The sequence below is a fragment of the Phocoena phocoena genome, chromosome X, assembly GCF_963924675.1.
Source record: "Phocoena phocoena chromosome X, mPhoPho1.1, whole genome shotgun sequence".
Classification (NCBI taxonomy): domain Eukaryota; kingdom Metazoa; phylum Chordata; class Mammalia; order Artiodactyla; family Phocoenidae; genus Phocoena; species Phocoena phocoena.
Window position 1 is genome coordinate 96,467,953 of NC_089240.1, and position 26,923 is coordinate 96,494,875.

Here is a 26,923-nt window from a genome sequence, read left to right on the forward strand (position 1 = left end):
GCATTGATATTTTTGATAAAAAGCAGTATTCATCAGATGTTTATTGAATGGCTACTATGTGTCAGTTACTGTGATAAGCATTGTGCACAGCCTGATAAACAAAACACACAAGATCTCTACATTCATGAAGCTTCTAGTACATTAGGGAAAGCAAACATTTTAAAAAAACAAATATTTTTTTTTAAATAAAGGCTATGACATTAAAAAAATCGGTGCTATGAGAGAAAGTGATGTGATATACATACTATATACAAATGGCCTCTCTGAAGAAATAACATTTAATCTAATTCCAAAATATAAGGAGCCATTACCACGTGAAGGCAGAGGAGTCATTTCAAAGAAAGGCACTAACATGTACAAAAGCTCTGAGATAGGAAAGAGCTTGGAGAATTCAAGGAAGTAAAATAAATGTGTCTGTAGGTGTCTGTAGGGAGTGAATGACAGAAACAGTAACTAAAGGTTGGCAATATAGACAGCAGCCAGATCAGACCTGGTCTTTTAGATCATGGAAAGGAATGTGGATTTTATTTTTAGTGTAATGGGAAGCCATCAAACAGTTTTAGGCAGGGGAATGACATGATGAATATTTTCATGTTTTAAAAAGTTTTCTCAGGCTACTGTAGGTCAAGCATGAAATCAAGAAAAACATTTAGGAAGACATTTGAGAATCTATATTTGTGTTATTTTCCCACATCTTAATGTTGTGAAAAAGCACTAGATTTATCCATGTGGGGTGGTTTCTCATGCTAACAGCATCCCTGGTGAAGTGCATAGCTGTGAACAAATAAATAAGAATACCTTGCATTTGCTTAGTGCTTATACTTTTGCAAAGTATTATCTGAATTTTATTTTACCTCACAACAGCCCCAGTAGGTATATAGCACAGATTTTATCATCATTTCAAAAGGGAAATAAACAGGTAAATATCTAAAAAATGTCATGCAACCAGTTAATGGCTGCTAAGGAACCAGGTCATGTGTTTTCTTTTTCCTCATTCAGTTATTTTTCCCACTCCACCATGCTGACTTTTATCTTACCCCTCTATCTCAATTTCTCTATATATCTGATAGAAATAACCATCTCTCTCGTCTAATAATCACAGGAATTTTGTGGTTCAAATGAGACACAAAACATGCCGACTCGAAAAAATATAAAGTACTATTGAAATATAGTATCTTATAATTCTAAACACCAGGACTGCTATACATGCTGGTCAGAATTAAGGGGGATATCTACTTTTATTCTTAAAGAAACAAGAAGAACAAGTCAGACCCAATGAGATATTACTCCTAGGTATGCTTCCAGGTAAGAAAGCTATTCTAGGACTCTAGCCCCAAATAGATGATTTTTGCATAAGTAGGCACTACTTATGCCTATGAGCAACTATAGAGAAGAGCCTCAGTCTTATCATGTTAATCTACCCTGTACCTAGTGTAGGGCCTGAAACACATTAGCCACACAGTAAATAACTGTTGAATAGAGAGAAACTCCACAGATTCTTCTCCAGTCCCTCTGGAGGGAAGCAGTGGGCTCAATTCATTTGGCCACATGGTATCCCTTATATCCCTATGAACGTATTTCTCTAACTGAGTTCTAATAATTATTGATTCCAAAAAATATTACTAGGTAGTCTGATAAAAAGTTTCATGTTCAAGAAACTTGGGAAATTGTAAAGTCTGCCTTGCTAATTTAGGACTTTACAGAATATTAAAAGCCCCAATAATTCTTATAGTAAAGAAACTTGCTTAATTTTTTTAGGCCTTATCTTCCACAAATATAGATTGTGTCTTTTCTCACAATATCTATAGAGATATAAATTGTATATTAGGTTGAATGAATTTTATGCTATAATACATGCTGAGAAGGCTAACATGGTATATCTTCTATTTTGCTTCCCCATGTATTTCCTGATTTAGGAGTTGTTTTGATACTCTGTCATCAAGCCCAGAATTCAAATAAAATTTAACACTTAATTACAATTGCTCAATCAGTACTGAAATTTCACATGAGTTAGCTAGAAGAAATGTTACAAGAATGATTCAGGAAGAAGGAACAGGATGTGAGACAGTGTAGAGGTTGAGAAAGCATTATACCTTTGAATAATTTTAAGTATTTTGTTATGGCTTGAATCAAAGAAGTATGTAAGAGATTGATGAGAGATTGCAAGAAAGTAGCAGGCACCAGATTATGGAAGGAAGCAAGTGCTCTCAGTAACCCACTCCTGTTTTGTTGGCATCTAAAACACTTTGTAGAAAGGCACTCATCAAGTCCATATACAGCTCCTTGGCTTTATAAAGTGAGGTAGCATATGGACAATATATATTAGAATTCAACACATCTCGAGGGAAATATAAATCTAACATAACCTTTGCCAAAGAGGAAATTTCATCTAATTCTATTAATGGTGTTTGCATATGCCAAGCATTGTTCTAATTACTTTATAAATATCAGTACAGTTAATCCTCATAGCAATTCTATGAAATAGGTTCTAATATCATTATCCCTATTTAACAGATCAGAAAGTTGAGGCCCAGAGAAGTTACCTGATTCACACAAGGTGGCAAAGTAATAGAAACAGGATCTAACTCAGGCAGTCTGGTTCCATAGCCCATGCTGTCAACCATTACACTATGCTGCATCTTTAACTGTTAGATTAACTCAGAAACTATTTTATGCATACATAGTAAAAAAGCATTCATGAATTTGGATTTCGCTAAGAGAGTAATGGGGTATTAGGGACCCACTAAATAGTGGCTCCTATAGAGTATATTTGTTGGAAAATGATGCATATAAGGATGATTGGATATTCAAGCAATTTAGATTCCAGCATATTCAGATTTAAAATACAAGGACAGTAAAAGGTTGAAATTAGTTTTTAATTGATGTCAGGGCATTTCAAGTCAATTTGAAAGGATTAAGGGATAATATGGATTTGCCAAGTACTTTGAGATACCAAGGAACCATGAGGGCACTTGTAGGATTAGACAGGATATTTATCAGCTTTAAGTCTCTCTCTGAGTTTTTAATTCTTTGCCTTAACTTTTGAAACTAACTTTACTGAATGAAATGGTGGCTACACTAGTTGCCAAAGTAGAAGTTACAAGTCTGAACAGTTACAAGCATGAAGTGGTGATATTTCGAGGTATTTGACACTGTGGACTGCTTTCAAGTGTTCCTTTAGGGTACCACAGGGAGAGGAACAGGGCTGGGAGCCTGGAAAATTGGCAGAGCTCTGCTGCTCCCACCCTCATTTCAAACAGAATGGCCATGTTGTTATCTCTTTTACAGAGTAAGCTTTTACATAGTAGTCTGTTTGAAAAAGGGGTTAAAGACTCTTAAACAACACTGAACATCATTTAATTAAGTTTTCACTCATTTCATTTAATCAGTAGTCACTAAGGTTATATATTCACACCTATTAGGGTGGCTATTATTTTAAAAAGTGTGAGGATATGGAGAAATTGGAAACCTTGTGCACTTCAGGTGGGAATGTAAAACGGTGCAGCCACTGTGGAAAATATGGTGGCAATTCCTAAAATAATTAAACATTGATTTTCCATATGATGGAGCAATTTCACTTCCGGGCATATACCCAAAAGAAGTGAAATCAGGGACTTGAACAAATACTTGTACACCCATGTTCATAGCACCATTATTCACAATAGCCAAAAGGTGGAAGCTACCCAAATGCCCATCAATGGATGATGAATGGATAAAAATAAAGTGGTAAATACATACAATGGAATATTATCATTTTAAAAAGAAAGGAAATTCTAAAACATGCTGTAACATAGATGAACCTTGAAGATATTCTGCCTAGTGAGATAAGCCAGTCTCAAAAGCCCAAATATTGTGTGGTTCCACTTACATGACATACCTAGAGTAGTCAAATTCAAAGAGACAGAAAGTAGAATGGTGGTTGCCAGGGTCTGGAGGAGATGGGAATGGGGAGTTAGTGTTTAATGAGTACAGAGTTTCAGTTTTGTAAGATGAAAAAGTTCTGAAGACGCATGGTGGTTATGATTGCACAACATGAATGTATTTAATGCCACAAAACTGTACACTTAAAAATATTAAAATGATAAATGTTATGTATATTTTACTTCAATAAAAATATGTTTTAAAAAATAGCTCATAGATACAGAGAACATATACAGTGGTTGTCAGAGGCAGGAGGTTGAGGTGGGGGACAAAATGGGTGAAGCGATTCAAAAGGCACAAACTTCCAATTATAAAATGAGTAAGTCATGGGGATGTAATGTACAGCATGGCAACTATAGTTCCTAATACTCTATTGCATACTTGAAAGTTGCTGAGAGTAGATCCTAAAAGTTCTTATCAGAAGGAAAAAAATGTGTAACTGTATGGTGATGAATATTAACTAGACTTATGATGATCATTTTACAATATATACAAATATTGAATCATGTTGTACACCCGAAACTAATGTAATGTTACATGTCAATTATATCTCAATTAAAAATAAGTTAAACATACCTACCCACTCTATGATTCAGCATTCCATTCCTAGGCAGTTACACAAGAGAAATGAGAGCTTTGCCCATATGAACACTTGTACATGACTGTTTACAGCAGCTTTACATGTAATAACCAAAAATCTAGAAGCAACCCAATATCTGCCCACAGGTTAATGAATAAACAAATTGTGGTATATTCATACAATGGAATACTACTTGCAATGTAATATTCTAAAAAGGAATTAACTGCTGATAACCCAACAACATAGATGTATCTCAAATAGTTATGCTTAGTGAAAGAAGGCAGACAAAAAAGTACATACTTAGGATTCCATTTATATGAAGTTCTAGTAAATGCAAATTAATCTGTATTGACAAAAAAAACAAATCAATGGTTACTTGGGGAGGGGAGGGTGCAAGGAGAGGCAAAGGGGCACAAGGAAACTTTTGGGATTGTGGATGATAAGTTCATTATATTCATTGTGGTGATTGTTTCACGGGTATATAGATATGTCAAAACTTATCAAATTGTACACTTTAAATATGTACAGCTTACTATATATCAATTACACCTCATTAAAGCTGTTAAAAAACAAAACAAAAAACAGCATAGCAGGATTTAAAGATTAAATCCATGCAGATTAAAGATGAAAAGTTTTCCCAAAGACTATGAGGTGAGATAGCTTCTAGTGTACATGAAAGACACTGAAGAGTACAAGGAGCTTTTTAGAAAGTGCTTGTCCTGGGTAAAAATTTTGGTTTCTGCTTCCTAAACAGAATAATTATTAAAGATAAAGGAAACGCAAGAGGAAAAAAAGATTCAAAGGTAATACATAGCAAACATTTTGACCAATCTAAAATAATTGGTCCTTAATCACTCATTAGGCAATTACCACTAAATTATTAATGGGTCATGTGATAGACATGACCATCATAACATACCAATCAATGTATACAATACAATTAAAGTAGCTACTGTGCTTGGATGTAACTCAAATGATTCCTGACAGGCTAGAACTGTTATTGCACTTTTACTTTCTCTTCAGCAGGTTAAGTCACTTTAACTTGTATTTAACTTGTTGGAGCCTAAGGGACTGTTTCAGAATCTAAGACTATCCATTACTTACTTAAACATTATTCTGTTAAGAACATTACAAAGAGATGGCTTTAAGCCATTGATTTTATCAACCCAATTTGGAAAGATTCAGACTTGTACATCAAAATATTATGAGTCACCCAGTGTTACAGAGCTAGCTGTTTACAATCCTGGAAATTAAAAAAACATACAAAATCTCCTCCAAAAACCAGACCTTGTAAACATTAAAAGAATTATCTTCTCAATGGTTCAATTAGACCCAAATTACATACCACCAAACAGAGCAACTTAGAGTACAAATTGCACTACCTTTCTGTGAAAAAAATTAGATTCAAAGAACTGACTTTTCTCAATGATATGTTCATGAAATATCCAGGAAGGTTGGGATTTACCAAATCTTGTTCTACTTTGTACAAGTTTTCTCCTGCTTCCTAAAAGCTGACTATAATTAATGTGGAAAAGGTCTGTTAGAATTCTTTCATTTCCGTAGCACACAGGAACTGTAGCTGAAAGTTTCCAAACTGGAAAGAGTTATTAAACCTGAATTAAGATTCAATTACTCCTTGGTATGTGCTGCAAGTTGGTGTGTCCGTAGCAAAGCCTTTTTTCTTTGTATCCAAAATCTATGTGTATTTTGTGAGTTAAATTTTGAAATTTGGTTTTATCCCTAATAACTTTCAATTATTTAAAAATGTTTAATTTGAATTTAAAAAATATATTCCATTTTTTCTCCACCATATTAACCTTCTCTTTTCACTTTGAAACTGAATGACAAGGTGACTAAGTATAATAGAAAAATACCAGGATCTTCCAGTTTTGTTTTGGGTAGACTGCAGGAGGTAAAGACTAGGATTTAGAGCCTAAGTGCCTCAACCCTTAATTTTCAGCTTCTCTCTTGATAAAGAAGTTTTTGTTGTTGCTGATTTTCCTTTATTATCTTTAAAAAGTAAATTATACTTATTTTTATTTATTTATTTTTAAAAACAATTTTTAAAAAAATTTATTTATTTATTATTTATTTATTTTTGGCTGTGTTGGGTCTTCATTGCTGCACACGGGCTTTCTCTAGTTGCAGCGAGTGGGGGCTACTCTTCATTGCAGTGCGTGGGCTTCTCATTGTGGTGGCTTCTCTTGTTGCAGAGCATGGGCTCTAGGCCCACAGGTTTCAGTAGTTGTGGCGCATGGGATCAGCAGTTGTGGCTTGCGGGCTCTAGAGCGCAGGCTCAGTAGTTGTGGCGCACAGGCTTAGTTGCTCTGCAGCATGCGAGATCTTCTCAGACTAGGACTCAAACCTGTGTCCCTTGCATTGGCAGGCAGATTCCTAATCACTACGCCACCAGGGAAGTCTTATACTTATTTTTAAATAGGTAATACTTTCTCATGCTTCAAAATTCAAAATACACAAAAGGATGTAAAACGAAAACTCCTTTGCCCTAAGCACCTGGTTTTATTGCATAAAATCTATGTTATTAGTTATGCTTCTAGGAAACTGTTATGCATGTATATGTGTATAAATGCATATACAAATACACACACACAAGCAAATACAATTCTTTTTTTAGGGATTTATGCACTTAATTTTTTTCACTTTACAATGTGTCTTGGAGATTGTTCCATTATAATACAAAATGCTTTCCATGTGTTTGCTATGGTTTGTCTGTTCTTTCAGCTGCATAGTATTCCACTATATTGCTGTATCATAAATTCATTTTAATCTGTTCTCTACAGATGGCATTTAGGTTGTTCAAATTGTTTGCTATTACAAACAATTCTTTAGTAAACAAACTTGTACATACATTATTTCTCTTATATGTAATTTTTTTCTGAAGATAAATTCCAAGAAGTAGGAATGTTGTGAAATTATTAAGCCCTAATTCTTGTTTTATGATGGATTTTTCTATGTATTTTGAGTGAGTTTTGGTATATTTTTCTAAAGTATTATCCATTTCATTTTGGTCTTTGAATTTATTTGCACAGTTGAACAGAGTTGTGACATTATTCTTCAAGGTGTCTCCATCTGAGCTTATTTCATCATACTTTATTTTAAAAAATCCCCCCAATGTTTTATTTTGATCAGGTTAGCTAACTGCTTCTCAGTTTTATTGTTGTTATTGAAAGAACCAACAAATTTTTAAGAATCCATTAATTTTTAGTCTTTTAATTCTTCTAATCTCCTTTGATTTACCTTCTATTAGTCTTTTTTTCTTGTTTTTGGCTTGATGATTCATATATTTTTAATTTTTTGTTAAGTGTTTAAGACTGTGGAATTTAATTTGGGCACTGCTCTAGAAACATCACAAAAGTTCTGATATGTAGTATCAATATTTCTGTTATCATCATTTGCTCATATTCTAATGTAAGGTTTCATTTTCTTTGAATTGTTTAAGAGAATGTATCTAAAGCAGGATTTTTTGTTTCCGATTTTTGTTATTATCTTCTACTTTTATTGAATTGTGATTAATGAATATTCACATTGTTTTACTTTTCTTATACCTTGAAAAATGATGTATTTCTTTTAGCAAAATATATAGTCATTTTTTTGAGAATATTTCAGGGGTCCCTTAATACAAAATATATTCTGTATTTTATGGTATAGAATATGAGACATACCAATAACCTTACTAGTTGTGCTATTTAGGTCTTCTATATTTATTCTTTGTCCACTTGGCATGACATCAACTGAGTGAATAAATCTGCTGCCAATAATGCATTTCTTTTTACTTTTTCTTTGATATCCTATAGTTTTGAATAGATAAATGTTGCTGCCATGTTATTTGATGCATAGATATAATTGTTATAACTTCATTGTGATTATAACTTTTAGTATTATACAATGCTACATTTTTGTTTAATTTAAAACTCAGATTCAAAATTGTCTCATATTAAAGTCTCATTATAGATTCTGCTATCCTTTTTGCACACCTTTTATATATTCTTTTTATTTTCAATCTTTCTAAATCACTTTGCTGTAGTTATCTATTCTTTACAGCACCATTTTCTGTAGTGTCTCTTGATAGTCCTTTTAATTAGTTAGTTTAGTTCATTTACTTTTATTGAAATTTTGTTACATTTCTGTTTATATACTTTCTTGAAATCATTCATTACATGAATTATTTATGTTCTGTGTGTGTTTCCTCTGATATTTAGGAAGGTTTGCTTTCATATATTAGTATGTAATGATATGTTATTTGTTTATAAAGTATATATAAAATACATTATTTCATTAATGTTTTATTTAATAACTATAATTCTCTATTTAAAAAAATTATTTCCATGAACATATCAGTCAGTGTTGGTCAGAAAAAAAAAAGCTAGTCTAGGAATTTTGTAGGAAATATTTTAATATAAAGACTTGGTGGTTCACAAAGCTTTTGTTAGAGCTAGGGATGTGAAGGTCAGGGAAGCTTCTGCTGGAGTTCATAAAATCAAGAAATGTCAGGATTGTAGGAAAGCCCATGTCTATCTCAGCTGCCTGCAACATTAAAGAATGTGATTCATAGGAATTTATCCAGAAGCCAAAATAAACTTGAGTAATCTCAAGAAAGCCACCATCACCAATTTTAGCTGCTCATAGTTTCAGGAGATTACCTGAAGCCACTACAGGACTTCCATCTGTTATCTGTTCATAACTGCTCACAATTATACTTTCAATATGTGGATTCTAGCCTTATCTTCATTTCTTGATTTATAACTATAACATATTTATTTTATTACTTATATTTTCTTATTCAGAGACGCCAATTGTGTATATGTTAGATTTTTCTTTCTTCTGTGTCATTTTCTCTTTAATTATAATAGCACTTTCCAAATTCTGCTTTTTTTCCTACTATATTTGTAACTCATTGGGTTGATTGTAGTACCTATTTTTTATCTTGTGCTAGTTCTAATTTTGCCTTCATTTCTGTGGTGTGTTTTCTCTGATTTTTTCTGAAGTGTTACAGAAAAACATCATATCTCCTTCCATTATCTCTCTATATGTTACAATAGCTTTTGAATCTCTTCTTTATGCTCTTCTAGAAAGGATATGGCTTTGATGATCTTTTAAATTTCATGGTGAAATATTTTGCCAGAGTCTTCATCTGTTTTGCTACAGTATTTTTCTGGTAAGTTTTTTTTTTTTAACTTGCCAAGCACCTTCCCTGTCCCTGTCTCTCATATTTCTTCTGTTTTTTGTTGTGATTTTTTAATCTTTGAATGGTTATTTTTTTCTAGACAAGCTATTTGCAGGAAGCTGTTGTCTTAAAGGGGATAGGACTCTATTCTAAGCTATGAGTAGATTGATTTGTGCCTGAGGATTTTGTGTGAGTGTTCTGTTAACTTTTATTGTTTTTTCTAGCCAAAGGAAATAGACAGATGTAAGCAGTTCACAGTACGAATCACAATGCCACAAATACAAGTTGCTTCCTGGAAATATGAATTGTCTGTGTGCTTCCTTGTTCCACTCTTACCTCTTCCATTTTGTAGAAGCAAACCAGATCCAGAGAAACTCACACTACTGGTGTATGCATAATTTTCTTGCTGTTGAAATTGAGGAGTTCTCATTTCACACTCCAAAGTGCCCACCTTATATTAGGGAATAGAAATTTCTGAATTTACAAGATTTGTGGTTTCTCCTTTCAGGTTCTTTCTACAGCCATGCTTGATTTCATTGCTTGGAACACATTTCAGTCCTTATTTCAAGGTTTTCTCTGAATATAGTTCAAACAAATTCATAGTTGTATCTATCATTCTCATGTTTCTTGTTGTTTTAGGGTGACTTCCAAGAAGAGAATGGAGTATACTGACAAAACATTGTCATCTTCAAACTGAAAGTGTCATATTTTTTAAATTAATTAAATGAAAAAATACTATAAACAATAGGTTTCTTAAAAATACAATATACTCATAAACCACAAAGATTGCTCTAGTTCAAATTTTCCCTTATCACTACTCTGTCTGAATGAGCATTTCTAAATTTTGCTGGAATATTTTAAAGTTTGGTCAATCAATCTCACCAAATTAAGAGTGCTACTTACGTTCCTATACCTACTTCACCCAAAATATAGAGCTCTTCCCCCTTTGAAAGTGATTCAAGCTTCAGAAAAAAATATTCTAACCATTTTAAATCAAAGTGAGAGGATGTGTGTATGAGTGGGTTGGGCTAGAGATGATCATTTAGTATATTTGGCTACATTCAAAAAGGAAATCATGTAAACAATGAAGGGGGATTAAGTTTCAATAAACAGATATGTAATCACATGGAAAAATGTGATGTTAAAGTCTTTGGATTTCTAGTTCAGGTAATAGGTAAATCTAAGATAGCTTTAAAATTCTCTCAAATCAAACAAAATTATTTCAGTCACTGTGTTTTTCTTAAGATTTTCTCTTTTATAATTTATTTTTCTTACAGTTTTATTGAGATATAATTGACATATAACACTGTATAAGTTTAAGGTTTACAGCATAATGATTTAACTTACATACATCATGAAATGACTACCACAATAAATTTAGTGAACATCCATCATTTCATGTAGATACAAAATTAAGAAAATAGAAAAAGTACACTTTTTTCCTTGTGATGAGAACACTTAGGGTTTACTCTTAACTTCCACGTATAACATATAGCAGAGTTAATTATATTTATCATGTTGTACATTACATCCCTAGTACGTATTTATCTTATAACTGGAAGTTTGTACCATTTGATTGCCTTCATCAAATTCTCCCTACCCCTACCCCACCACCCACCCACCCCTACCTCTCGTATCCACAAATCTGATCTCTTTTTCTATGAGATAGTTTGTTTTTTGGTTTATTTGTTCTAAGTATAACTGACCTAAAGCACTGTTAGTTCCTGTTAGACAACATGGTGATTCAGTATTTATATACATTTCAAAATGATCACAACAAAGCTAGTTACCATCTGTCACCATACAAAGATATTACATAATTATTGACTATATTCCCCATACCTGTAACTCATTTATTTGCAGCTGGAAGATTTTAATTCTTAATCTCCCTCACTTATTTCTCTCCTACCTGCCACCCACCTCCTCTATTGAAACCACATGTTTGTTCTCTGCATCTATGACTCTGTTTCTATTTTCTTATGTATTTTTATTTGTTTTGTTTTTTAGATTCCACATATAAGTGAAATTATACAGCATTTGTCTTTCTTTAACTTATCTCACTTGGAATAATACTGTCTAGGTCCTTCCATGTTTTTGCAAATGGCAAGATTTCAATCTTTTTTATAGCTGAGTAACACACCATTGCATTTATATATCACATCTTTTTTTTTTTTTTTTGCGGTACGGGGGCCTCTCACTGCTGTGGCCTCTCCCGTTGCGGAGCACAGGCTCCGGACGCACAGGCTCAGCGGCCATGGCTCACGGGCCCAGCCGCTCCGCAGCATGTGGGATCTTGACCGGGGCACGAACCCACGTCCCCTGCATCGGCAGGCGGACTCTCAACCACTGCGCTACCAGGGAAGCCCCCACATCTTCTTTATCTATTCACCTATTGATGGGTACTTGGGTTGCTTCCATATATTGGCTATTGTAAATGATGTTGCAATGAACATATTGAGTGCATATATTAATATCTTTTCTAATCAGTGTTTTTATTTTCTTCCAATAAATACCGAGGAGTGAAATTGCTGGATCCGATGGTAGTTCTATTTTTAATTTTTTGAAGAATATCCATACTGTTTTCCCTAGTGGCTACACCAGTTTACATTCCCAATAACAGTGTACAAGGGGCCCCTTTTCTCCATGTCATTGCCAACACCTGTTATTTCTTGTCTTGCTGACAAGTGTGAGGTGATATCTCATTGTAGTTTTGATTGGCATTTCTCTAATAATTAGTGATGTTGAGCATCTTTTCATGTGTCTCTTGGCCATCTGTATGTCTTCTTTGGAAAAATATCTATTCAGGTCCTCTGCCCATTTTTTAATCAGGTTGTTTTTCTGATGTTGAGTTGTATGTGTTCTTTGTATATTTTGGATATTAACCTCTTATCAGATACATCATTTGCAAATATTTTCTCCCATTCAGTAGGTGGCCTTTTTTTTTTTTTAAACATCTTTATTGGGGTATAATTGCTTTACAATGGTGTGTTAGTTTCTGCTTTATAACAAAGTGAATCAGCTATACATATACATATGTTCCCATATGTCTTCCCTCTTGCGTCTCCCTCCCTCCCACTGTCCCAATCCCACCCCTCCAGGCTGTCACAAAGCACCGAGCTAATATCCCTGTGCCTTGCGGCTGCTTCCCCCTAGCTATCTACCTTACTACGTTTGTTAGTGTGTATATGTCCATGACTCTCTCTCGCCTTGTCAAAACTCACCCTTCCCCCTCCCCATATCCTCAAGTCCGTTCTCCAGTAGGTCTGCGTCTTTATTCCTGTCTTACCCCTAGGTTCTTCATGACATTTTTTCCCTTAAATTCCATATATATGTGTTAGCATACGGTATTTGTCTTTTTCTTTCTGACTTACTTCACTCTGTATGACAGACTCTAGGTCTATCCATCTCATTACAAATAGCTCAATTTCATTTCTTTTTAAGGCTGAGTAATATTCCATTGTGTATATGTGCCACATCTTCTTTATCCATTCATCCGATGATGGGCGCTTAGGTTGTTTCCATCTCCAGGCTATTGTAAATAGAGCTGCAATGAACATTTTGGTACATGACTCTTTTTGAATTTTGGTTTTCTCAGGGTATATGCCCAGTAGTGGGATTGCTGGGTCATATGGTAATTCTATTTGTAGTTTTTTAAGGAACCTCCATACTGTTCTCCATAGTGGCTGAACCAATTCACATTCCCACCAACAGTGCAAGAGTGTCCCCTTTTCTCCACACCCTCTCCAGCATTTATTGTTTCTAGATTTTTTGATGATGGCCATTCTGACTGGTGTAAGATGATATCTCATTGTAGTTTTGATTTGCATTTCTCTAATGATTAATGATGTTGAGCATTCTTTCATGTGTTTGTTGGCATTCTGTATATCTTCTTTGGAGAAATGTCTATTTAGGTCTTCTGCCCATTTTTGGATGGGGTTGTTTGTTTTTTTGTTATTGAGCTGCATGAGCTGCTTGTAAATTTTGGAGATTAATCCTTTGTCAGTTGCTTCATTTGCAAATGTTTTCTCCCATTCTGAGGGTTGTCTTTTGGTCTTGATTATGGTTTCCTTTGCTGTGCAAAAGCTTTGAAGTTTCATTAGGTCCCATTTGTTTATTTTTGTTTTTATTTCCATTACTCTAGGAGGTGGGTCAGAAAGGATCTTGCTGTGATTTATGTCATAGAGTGTTCTGCCTATGTTTTCCTCTAAGAGTTTGATAGTTTCTGGCCTTACATTTAGGTCTTTAATCCATTTTGAGCTTATTTTTGTGTATGGTGTTAGGGAGTGATCTAATCTCATACTTTTACATGTACCTGTCCAGTTTTCCCAGCACCATTTATTGAAGAGGCTGTCCTTTCTCCACTGTACATTCCTGCCACCTTTATCAAAGATAAGGTGTCCATATGTACGTGGGTTTATCTCTGGGTTTTCTATCCTGTTCCACTGATCTATCTTTCTGTTTTTGTGCCAGTACCATACTGTCTTGATTACTGTTGCTTTGTAGTATAGTCTGAAGTCAGGGAGCCTGATTCCTCCAGCTCCTTTTTTCGTTCTCAAGATTGCTTTGGCTATTCGGGGTCTTTTGTGTTTCCATACAAATTGCGAAATTTTTTGTTCTAGTTCTGTGAAAAATGCCAGTGGTAGTTTGATAGGGATTGCATTGAATCTGTAGATTGCTTTGGGTAGTAGAGTCATTTTCACAATGTTGATTCTTCCCATCCAAGAACATGGTATATCTCTCCATCTATTTGTATCATCTTTAATTTCTTTCATCAGTGTCTTATAATTTTCTGCATACAGGTCTTTCGTCTCCTTAGGTAGGTTTATTCCTAGATATTTTATTCTTTTTGTTGCAATGGTAAATGGGAGTGTTTTCTTGATTTCACTTTCAGATTTTTCATCATTAGTATATAGGAATGCCAGAGATTTCTATGCATTAATTTTGTATCCTGCTACTTTACCAAATTCATGGCCTTTTTGTTTTGTTGATAATTTCCTTCACTGTGAAAAAGCTTTTTAGTTTGATATAGTCCCATTTGTTTATTTTTGCTTTTGTTTCCCTTGACTGAGGAGACATAACTCCACCCCTCAAAAAAATTACTAAGACCAATTTTAAAGAATGTACTATGTTTTCTTCAAGGAGTTTTATTGTTTCAGGTCTCACATTTAAGTATTCAAGCCATTTTGAAGTTATTTTTATGTTTGATGTGAGAAAGAACTTCAGTTTGATTCTTTTGCATGGAGCTGTCCAGTTTTCCCAACACCATTTATTGAAGAGGCTGTCTTTTCCCTACTGTATATTCTTGGCTTCTCTGTCTTGTATTAATTGACCATAGGTGTGTGGGCTTATTTCTGGGCTCTCTATGCTGACCATTGTATATGTGTCTTTTTTTTGTGCCACTACCATACTGTTTGTTTTGATTACTGTAGCTTTGTACTACAGTTTGAAATCAGGGATCATGATACCTACAGTTTAGTTCTTCTTTCTCAATATGTCTTGTCTGTTTGGAGTCTCTTGTGTTTCCACACAAATTTTAAGATTATTTGTTCTAGTTCTGTGAAAAATGCCATGGGTATTTTGTTAGGGATTGCTCTGAATCTGTAGATTGACTTGGGTAGTATGGACATTTTAACAGTATTAATTCTTCCAATCCATGAGCATGGTATATTTTTCCATCTATTTGTGTGTTTTTAAGACAAAATAATCCTTGAAAAAAGTGACAATTAAAACTTGAGCATTAAGGCAGAAATAGAGACACAGATGAAGAGAACAAACGTATGGACACCAAGGGGGGAAAGTGGGGGTGGGGTGGTGGGATGAACTGGGAGATTGGGATTGACATATATACACTAACATGTATAAAATAGATAACTAATAAGAACCTTCTATATAAAAAATAAATTAAATTTAAAAAAAACGAGCATTAAGTGAGTGAGATAATGTTGCAGTTGCCTTTACTGTGTGTGTGGAAGGAATGCCAGTTTCAGAAAACTTGGGGATTGGGTTAACTCTCCCCTCTCTCTGCTCTGAGATGAAGTCTTAGAGAAGTGGAAAGTTAGAACTGAGATTTATTAAAAAAAAAAAATGTTGGCACACAAACTGTATTCTCTGTAAAAGCTGAGAGCAAATAAAAATATGTCTGTCTGTCAGCACAGAGAGACAATGCAATTTGTCTTTCTTGGCCTGAGTTGTGGATGAAAGAACAGAAAACTCTGTCTGATTATTTGAAACCTGGACCTTAACATGTAAGTTTAGCATTTAATGCTACAGTATCTATATGAGACAAAAACTTCCAAGGTAAGAAATTGACATTAAAATGTATCCTGAGTCTATAATATTACTGATTTACTTGGTGAAACAAGTAAAAATGGCTTTGTGGAAACATTTTCTCAATCCAGACTGTAAAGTGTTTTCATGTTTCATTATTAAACAGAAGAATATTACATACAAAAAGAAATTCATAAAAACATCCATGTAGTAAAGACAAATTTCCTATAAAAGGCCTACAATTATGCTGACCACAGTTTTGTCAACAAAAATAATGAGATGTGGGGGGACCTTGAAGATGGCAGAAGAGTAAGACGTGGAGATCACCTTCCTCCCCACAGATACACCAGAAATACATCTACACGTGGAACAACTCCTACAGAACACCTACTGAAGGCTGTCAGAAGACCTCAGACCTCCCAAAAGACAACGAATCATCCCAAATTGAGGAGGTGGTCTCTGAGAGCAAGATTTATGATTTTTACCTCTTTTTGTGAGGGTGTATGTGTATGCTTCTGTGTAAGATTTTGTCTGTATAGCTTTGCTTCCAAAATTTGTCCTAATGTTCTATCCATCCCTTTTTTCTTTTCTTTTCCTAAATAAGTATTTTTTTAATTCAATAACTTTATTATGCTTTATTTTATTTTACTGTATCTTATTTCTTTCTTTTTTCCTTCGTTCCCTCCTTCCTTCCTTCATCCCTCCCTCTCTCCCTCCTTTCTTTCCTTCTTGCCTTCTTTCCTTCTTTGCTTCTTTCTTCCTGCCCTCCTTTCATTCTTTCTTTATTCATACTTCTACTAATTCTCTCTACTTTTTCTCCCTTTTATTCTGAGCCATGTGGATGAAAGGCTGTTGGTGCTTCAGCCAAGAGTCAGGGCTCTGCCTCTGAGGTAGGAGAGCCAACTTCAGGACACTGGTCAACAAGAGACCTCCCAGCTCCACACATAAAATGGCGAAAATTTCCAAGAGACCTCCATCTTAACACCAGCACCGAGCTTCACTCAATGACCAGCAAGCTACAGTGCTGGACAACCTATGCCAAACAACTAGCAAAACAGGAACACAAACCCACCTATTAGCAGAGAGGCTGCCTAAAACAATAATAAGGCCACAGACACCCCAAAACAAACCACCAGATGTGAACCTGCCCACTAGAGAGACAAGATACAGCCTCAACCACCAGAACACAGGCACTAGTCCCCTCCACCAGGAAGCATACACAACCCACTGAACCAACCTTAGCCACTAGAGACAGACATCAAAAACAGTGGGAACTATGAACCTGCAGCCTGCAAAAAGGAGACCCCAAACACAGGAAGATAAGCAAAATGAGAAGACAGAAAAACACACAGCAGAAAAAGGAGCGAGATAAAAATGCCCCAGACCTAACAAATGAAGAGGAAATAGGCAGTCTACCTGAAAAAGAATTCAGAATAATGATAGTAAAGATGATCCAAAATCTTGGAAATAGAATAGACAAAATGCAAGAAACATTTAACAAGGACCTAGAAGAACTAAAGATGAATCAAAAAATGATGAACAACATAATAAATGAAATTAAAACTACTCTAGATGGGATCAATAGCAGAATAACAGAGGCAGAAGAACGGATAAGTGACATGGAAGATAAAATAGTGGAAATAACTACTGCAGAGCAGAATAAAGAGAAAAGAATGAAAAGAACTGAGGACAGTCTCAGAGACCTCTGGGACAACATTAAACGCATCAACATTCGAATTATAGGGGGTCCAGAAGAAGAAGAGAAAAAGAAAGGGACTGAGAAAATATTTGAAGAGATTATAGTTGAAAACTTCCCTAATATGGGAAAGGAAATAATTAATCAAGTCCAGGAAGCACAGAGGGTCCCATACAGGATAAATACAAGGAGAAACACGCCAAGACACATATTAATCAAACTGTCAAAAATTAAATACAAAGAAAGCATATTAAAAGCAGCAAGGGAAAAACAACAAATAACACACAAGGGAATCCCCATAAGGTTAACAGATGATCTCTCAGCAGAAACCCTACAAGCCAGAAGGGAGTGGCAGGACATACTGAAAGTGATGAAGGAGAAAAACCTGCAACCAAGATTACTCTACCCAGCAAGGATGTCATTCAGATTTGATGGAGAAATTAAAACCTTTACAGACAAGCAAAAGCTGAGAGAGTTCAGCACCACCAAACCAGCTTTACAACAAATGCTAAAGGAACTTCTCTAGACAAGAAACACAAGAGAAGGAAAAGACCTATAAAAACGAACCCAAAACAATATAGAAAATGGGAATAGGAACATACATATCGATAATTACCTTAAATGGAAATGGACTAAATGCTCCCACCAAAAGACACAGACTGGCTGAATGGATACAAAAACAAGACCCTTACATATGCTGTCTACAAGAGACCCACTTCAGACCTAGAGACACATACAGACTGAAAGTAAGGGGATGGGAAAAGATATTCCATGCAAATGGAAACCAAAGGAAAGCTGGAGTAGCAATTCTCATATCAGACAAAATAGACTTTAAAATAAGGACTATTACAAGTCACAAAGAAGGACACTACATAATGATCAAGGGATCGATCCAAGTAGAAGATATAACAATTGTAAATATTTATGCACCCAACATAGGAGCACCTCAATACATAAGGCAAATACTAACAGCCATAAAAGGGGAGATCGACAGTAACACATTCATAGTAGGGGACTTTAACACCCCACTTTCACCCATGGACAGATCATCCAAAAGGAAAATAAATAAGGAAACACAAGCTTTAAATGATACATTAAACAAGATGGACTTAATTGATATTTATGGGACACTCCATCCAAAAACAACAGAATACACATTTTTCTCAAGTGCTCATGGAACATTCTCCAGGATAGATCATATCTTGGGTCACAAGTCAAGCCTTGGTAAATTTAAGAAAATTGAAATTCTATCAAGTACCTTTTCTGACCACAACGCCATGAGACTAGATATCAATTACAGGAAAAGATCTGTAAAAAATACAAACACATGGAGGCTAAACAATACACTACCTAATAATGAAGTGATCACTGAAGAAATCAAAGAGGAAATAAAAAAATACCTAGAAACAAATGACAATGGAGACACAACGACCCAAAACCTCTGGGACGCAGCAAAAGCAGTTCTAAGGGGGAAGTTTATAGCAATACAAGCCCACCTTAAGAAGCAGGAAACATCTCGAATAAACAACCTAACCTTGCACCTCAAGCAATTAGAGAAAGAAGAACAAAAAAACCCCAAAGCTAGCAGAAGGAAAGAAATCATAAAAATCAGATCAGAAATAAATGAAAAAGAAATGAAGGAAACGATAGCAAAGATCAATAAAACTAAAAGCTGGTTCTTTGAGAAGATAAACAAAATAGATAAACCACTAGCCAGACTCATCAAGAAAAAAAGGGAGAAGACTCAAATCAATAGAATTAGAAATGAGAAAGGAGAAGTAACAAGAGACACTGAATGAATAAAAAAGATCATGAGAGATTACTACAAGCAACTCTATGCCAATAAAATGGACAATCTGGAAGAAATGGACAAATTTTTAGAAATGCACAACCTGCCAAGACTGAATCAGGAAGAAATAGAAAATATGAACAGACCAATCACAAGCACTGAAATTGAAACTGTGATTAAAAATCTTCCAACAAACAAAAGCCCAGGACCAGATGGCTTCAGAGGTGAATTCTATCAAACATTTAGAGAAGAGCTAACACTTATTCTTCTCGAACTCTTCCAAAATATAGCAGAGAGAGGAACACTCCCAAATACCTTCTAGGAGGCCACCATCACCTTGATACCAAAACTAGACAAGGATGTCACAAAGAAAGAAAACTGCAGGCCAATATCACTGATGAACATAGATGCAAAAATCCTCAGCAAAATACTAGCAAACAGAATCCAACAGCACATTAAAAGGATCATACACCATGATCAAGTGGGGTTTATTCCAGGAATGCAAGGATTCTTCAATATACGCAAATCTATCACATTAACAAATTGAAGGAGAAAAACCATATGATCATCTCAATAGATGCAGAGAAAGCTTTTGACAAAATTCAACACCTATTTATGATAAAAACCCTGCAGAAAGTAGGCATAGAGGGAACTTTCCTCAACATAATAAATGCCATATATGACAAGCCCACAGCCAACATCCTCCTCAATAGTTAAAAACTGAAAGCATTTCCATTAAGATCAGGAACAAGACAAGGTTGCGCACTCTCACCACTATTATTCAACGTAGTTTTGGAAGTTATAGCCACAGCAGAGAAGAAAAGGAAATAAAAGGAATCCAAATCGGAAAAGAAGAAGTAAACCTGTCACTGTTTGCAGATGACATGATACTATACATAGAGAATCCTAAAGATGCTACCAGAAAACTACTAGAACTAATCAATGAATTTGGTAAAGTAGCAGGATATAAAATTAATGCACAGAAAACTCTGGCATTCCTATATACTAATGATGAAAAATCTGAAATGGAAATCAAGAAAACACTCCCATTTACCATTGCAACAAAAAGAATAAAATATCTAGGAATAAACCTATCTAAGGAGACAAAAGACCTGTATGCAGAAAATTATAAGACACTGATGAAAGAAATTAAAGATGATACAAATAGATGGAGAGATATACCATGTTCTTGGATTGGAAGAATCAACATTGTGAAAATGACTCTACTACCCAAAGCAATCTATAGAGTCAATGCAATCCCTATCAAACTACCACTGGCATTTTTCACAGAACTAGAACAAAAAATTTCACAATGTGTACAGACACACAAAAGACCCCGAATAGCCAAAGCAAGCTTGAGAACGAAAAAAGGAGCTGGAGGATCAGGCTCCCGGACTTCAGACTATACTACAAAGCTACAGTAATCAAGACAGTATGGTACTGGCAGAAAAACAGAAAGATAGATCAATGGAACAGGATAGAAAGCCCAGAGATAAACCCACGCACATATGGTCACCTTATCTTTGATAAAGGTGGCAGGAATGTACAATGGAGAAAGGACAGCCTCTTCAATAAGTGGTGCTGGGAAAACTGGACAGATACATGTAAAAGTATGAGATTAGATCACTCCCTAACACCATACACAAAATTAAGCTCAAAATGGATTAAAGACCTAAATGTAAGGCCAGAAACTATCAAACTCTTAGAGTAAAACATAGGCAGAACACTCAATGGCATAAATCACAGCAAGATCCTTTCTGACTCACCTCCTAGAGTAATGGAAATAAAAACAAAAATAAACAAATGGGACCTAATGAAACTTCAAAGCTTTTGCACAGCAAAGGAAACCATAATCAAGACCAAAAGACAACTCTCAGAATGGGAGAATATATTTGCCAATGAAGCAACTGACAAAGGATTAATCTCCAGAATTTACAAGCAGCTCATGCAGTTCAATAACACAAAAACAGAAAGCCCAATCCAAAAATGTGCAGAAGACCTAAATAGAAATTTATCCAAAGGAGATATACAGACTGCCAACAAACACATGAAAGAATTCTCAACATCATTAATCATTAGAGAAATGCAAATCAAAACTACAATGAGATATCATCTTACACCAGTCAGAATGGCCATCATCAAAAAATCTAGAAACTATAAATGCTGGAGAGGGTGTGGAAAAAAGGGAACACTCTTGCACTGCTGGTGTGAATGTGAATTGGTTCAGCCACTATGGAGAACAGTATGGAGGTTCCTTAAAAAACTACAAATAGAACTACCATATGACCCAGCAATCCCACTACTGGGCATATACCCTGAGAAAACCAAAATTCAAAAAGAGTCATGTACCAAAATGCTCATTGCAGCTCTATTTACAATAGCCCGGAGATGGAAAAAACCTAAGTGCCCATCATCGGAAGAATGGTTAAAGAAGATGTGGCACATATATACAATGGAATATTACTCAGCCATAAAAAGAAACGAAATTGAGCTATTTGTAATGAGGTGGATAGACCTAGAGTCTGTCATACAGAGTGAAGTAAGTCAGAAAGAGAAAGACAAATACCATATGCTAACACATATATATGGAATTTAAGGGAAAAAATGTCATGAAGAACCTAGGGGTAAGACAGGAATAAAGACACAGACTTACTGGAGAACGGACTGGAGGATATGGGGAGGGGGAAGGGTAAGCTGTGACAGGGCAAGAGAGAGTCATAGACATATATACCGTAACAAACGTAAGGTAGATAGCTAGTGGGAAGCAGCCGCATGGCACAGGGATATCGGCTCGGTGCTTTGTGACCGCCTGGAGGTGTGGGATAGGGAGGGTGGGAGGGAAGGAGACACAAGAGGGAAGAGATATAGGAACATATGTATATGTATAACTGATTCACTTTGCTATAAAGCAGAAACTAACACACCACTGTAAAGCAATTATACCCCAATAAAGATGTTAAAAAAAAAAGTATAGACACATGTATATGTATAACTGAATCACTTTGTTGTACACCTGAAACTAACACAACATTGTTAATCAGGTATACTCCAATATAAAATAAAATGCTTAAAAAAAGAAAATAAATATTAAGCATTTTATATATGTGTAAATTCATGATCACTTAATTATTAACTGTTATTTTTGACATAATAGTGTTTGGCACAGAGAAGAGGTTAAATATATGGATTATCTAATAAAAATTGTATTTGTATGATTATACATACACGTATATTATATATGATATTATATATTTTATTATAAACAATGCTGTGCCAGTTTTGTCTTTAGCTTGGAGATGAGGAACATTTTAAAAGAAGATTCTTCAAAGAGACAGGAGAAACAGCTCCCACACTGGCCAAAATAGGGAATGGTGTCCAGGTATGAATGCTCTAAGATTTCTTAATAAGTATAATATTTTACAGTCATTAAGAAGTCACAATTGTTGAGAATTAAGTAACCCCTTTAATTCATACAAATATGTACACATGACACTTTACTCCAAGAAGATAATCTTAGAAGGTATGAGACATGTTACAGCTAATTTAATCATCTATATTAAAGAGCTGGTTTAGGGTAGGGGGTAGAAAAATAGATTAAATCAAGTTACTAGTGCATTCCCAGTTACTAACCATTTGTTCTTCAATAACAAGTAGCTTGACTGAAGTCTATGGCTATATTCTGTTTTCAAACTGACTTGTATATACATAAACATGGTTTAATTCAGCCCAGTAATCCATATGAAAAGCTCAAAACAATTTGATACATTAACTTATCAATGTAGAGAATAACCAAACTAACTCCTCAGAAGAAGATAAGAAATGAAGACATTTCTCTCTCAGCATAGAGAGAGAATATTACTCAGCCATAAAAAAGCATGAAATAATGCCATTTGCAGCAACATGGATGGACCTAGAGATTATCATACTAAGTGAAGTAAGTCAGAGAAAGACAACTATCATATGATATCGCTTATATGTGGAATCTAAAAAAAATGATACAAATGAACTTATTTACAAAACAGAAACAGACTCACAGACTTAGAAAACAAACTTATGGTTACCAAAGGGGAAAGGTAGGGTGGTGAGGGATAAATTAGGGGTTTGGGATTAACATATGCACACTACTATATATAAAATAGATAACCAACAAGGACCTACTGTATAGCACAGGGAACTCTACTCAGTACTCTGTAATAACCTATATGGGAAAAGAATCTGAAAAAGAATGGACACCTGGGTCTAACTTCCTATTCTCTGTACTATCTTCTGATTGCTGAACATGAGATTAAACTCACACTACTATACCAACTGCTTCCAATACAAATTTAAAGTCTCCAACTTAAACTCTGTCATAAATGATACCAAACACTTCTCTTTACCTCATTCTCTCTCTCCCATTCTCCTCGAATGTCTGCTTTACCACCTATTACCCTCCCTTTGAACAGATAAGCATGAATTCTTCCTTACTGAGAAAATATAAGAAAGATATTCCTTACCGTGAATTCTAAAATATTATCAGTATATTTTCCTCCCCCTCACTTTTTAGAATCAAAGCAGTATCCTGTATCTTTTGTAACAATCTTTTCACCTATAATCTGCCTCCAATTCACTCCCTCATTCTCAGCAACCAATCTCAGCAATCAATTTATTATTCTCTCTTCTTGACCTTCACTGTCTTCTATAGTGGCTCCTTCCCATTAGCATTTATATATTCTGAAGGGTCTTTCCATGTTAAAGAAAAATGGAAGGAAGGAAGGAAGGAAGGAAGGAAGGAAGGAAGGGAGGAAGGGAGGGAGGGAGGGAGGGAGGGAGGAAGGGAGGGAGGGAGGGAGGGAGGGAGGGAGGGAGGGAGGGAGGGAGGAGGAAAGGAACGATGAAGGCAAGAAAAAGGAAGAAAGAGAGAAAAAGAAGGAAAGAGAAAGGCAAGGGAGGGAAGGAAGAAAGAGAGGAAAATTCTACTCACTTCATATGTTTCATAATTTTTACAACCAAATGTTAAGAATGGGTTATCTATTCTCACTGTTTCAATTATCTTATTTCCTACTTATTCCTAATCCCACTACCTCCAGTGTCAGCTACTTCTATGGAATTGCTTACACAAAGGTCACCTAGAAATTCTCTTTCGTGTACCTAATGGATACTTCTCTGTATTTACCTTATTTGACTTCTCTGTTGTATCTGTCAATGTCGATCATTCCCTTCTTCTTACAATGCCTTCTTTAGATTATATGACATGACATTCTCCTAGTTTTTCTCTTCTAGTTGCTTAATCACTTTTTCTCAGGGGCTCCTCATTTCCTTCCCACCCCTTAAATGTTATTGTTTTCAAACGTTTATTCTAAACACTCTTTTTCCTGCATACTCTCATTTACACACCTTCAATATACTGATGATGCCCTAATCTTTAACTCCAGCCTTCATATCTATTTTCAGTAGTAGAGACAGATATGCATTCCTCAATCAGATGTGTTCATGAGTGTTCCATAGGTGCATAACATTTAACATACCCCAAATTAAATTCCTTCAACTCTTACTTCCTATTTTGTTCTGCATTCATTGTAATACTGTGAATGGCATTTTAAGGCACCCAGTAACCCCAGTTAGAAATCTGGCTTTTTTGTCTTCACACCCTTCCTCCACAATAATTCACCAAGCAGTCATTTTCCGTTTATTATCTAAATAATTTCTCCCTTCTTTTCTTCCCCTGCTGTGCACTGCCTTTGTTCATCTTGTTTCAGCCAGAATGACCCCCATAGCCTTTTTCCTACATTCACTGTTATCCCAACCATCTTCCCCCACTGTCAGCCAAAGTCAGCATTCATTATAAAAAAGCCACTCTCAGTTTCTTAGGCTTATCATGCCATCTCCTATATCCAGGACTTTGTTGTTCCTCTGGCCTGAAACACTATTAACCACCACCTCCACTTCTTCTCATTTTAACTAATGTCTAGTCATCCTTCATAGCTCCCATTTCTGGGAAGTCTTTCCTGAATCTCAAAGCATGTTTTAGAGTTTTCCCTTACATATTACGGTAGTATTTATCTCATTTATGGCATTTATAAGGATTTTAAATTATCTGTTTAATTGCTTGATTTTCTGTTTATTTCTCCCAGGTTGCATAGGGTTTTTAATCTCTGTCTACTTTTCCAGTCTCTTCACTCACCATTCTAAGTGTAGTGCTCTACTTGCTAACCACTCAGGTCTTCTTTCTTTTTGGATCACTGGGCTCCCAACCACTCCCAAGCCTTTGCCCTTGCTGTTCTCAGGAGGGGAATGTCCCCACCTCCAACTTGCTTAGTTAACTCCTACTTGTCATTCATATATTGAGATAAACTTCACTTCTCCAGGAAAGCCCTATCTAACCTGCCAGACTGGCACTGATTGACCCATTTTATTTTCATAGCATTTATCAGTTTAAAGTTATATGCGTTTGTGAATTATTTGATTAATGTCTATAGGCTCCACAAAATTGTGCTCCAAGAGAATAGAGATCTCTAGTGCCTAGCATGTAAATTGATCAATTAATGTGTGACTGAATATATGATGTGTCTGCAAAACCTTCTGTTAACTAAGTGAATATTCTCAAAGAACGGTGACATGTTAGCCTCCAATCAAGCATAAATAATTTCATACAGATTAATTTATCACCTTTGAAAAATCTACATGCTTTGAAAGAATAATGCATAGGACAGAGATATTTTAATAAAAGAAGAGGCAAGTAAGTCCAGGTCATGGTTATAATGCTTGGAGAAGTCACCACTAGGTAGGGCATCAAAATGTGTTTTCTCATTTGTAAAGTGAGAATCACACTAGTAACTATCTCATAGGATAGTTGTGAAGATTAAGTACTTAGGATAGTGCATGTAACTAAATCAGCAATCAGTAAGTGTTATTCAGTTGATTTCCTTCAATGAATATTAATTGTAGTGAGCATACACAGGTGTAGAAAACAAACTTATGGTTACCAGGGGGAAAGCAGGGTAGGGATAAATTGGGAGATTGGGATTGACATATACACACTACTTTATATAAAATAGATAATAAGGACCTACTGTATAGCACAGGGAACTCTACTCAATACTCTGTAATGACCTACATGGGAAAAGAATCTAAAAAAGAGTGGGTATATGTATAACTGATTCACTTTGCTGTATACCTGAAACTAACACAACATTGTAAATCAAATATAATCCAAAAAAACTTTAAAAAAATAAGTGTGAGCTCAGCCACTTACTATTTAAAAAAATTATAGTAAGCATAAGCAGTGTAATGGAATCAGGCACTCAAGAAAAGAAGTTCAAGAGTATGATAAGAGGATGTTGGCTACAAACTCCAGCACCTAAATTTGGGCTCCATTTTAAGTGCTAAAAACAGATCCTGGGGCCCTAGTTCATCTCGTCAAAATGCTTCCAGACATGATTAACTTAAAATATAGTTCATTCAAAAAAATAATAATGAATACTTGATATTTCTCTTTATTGCTCT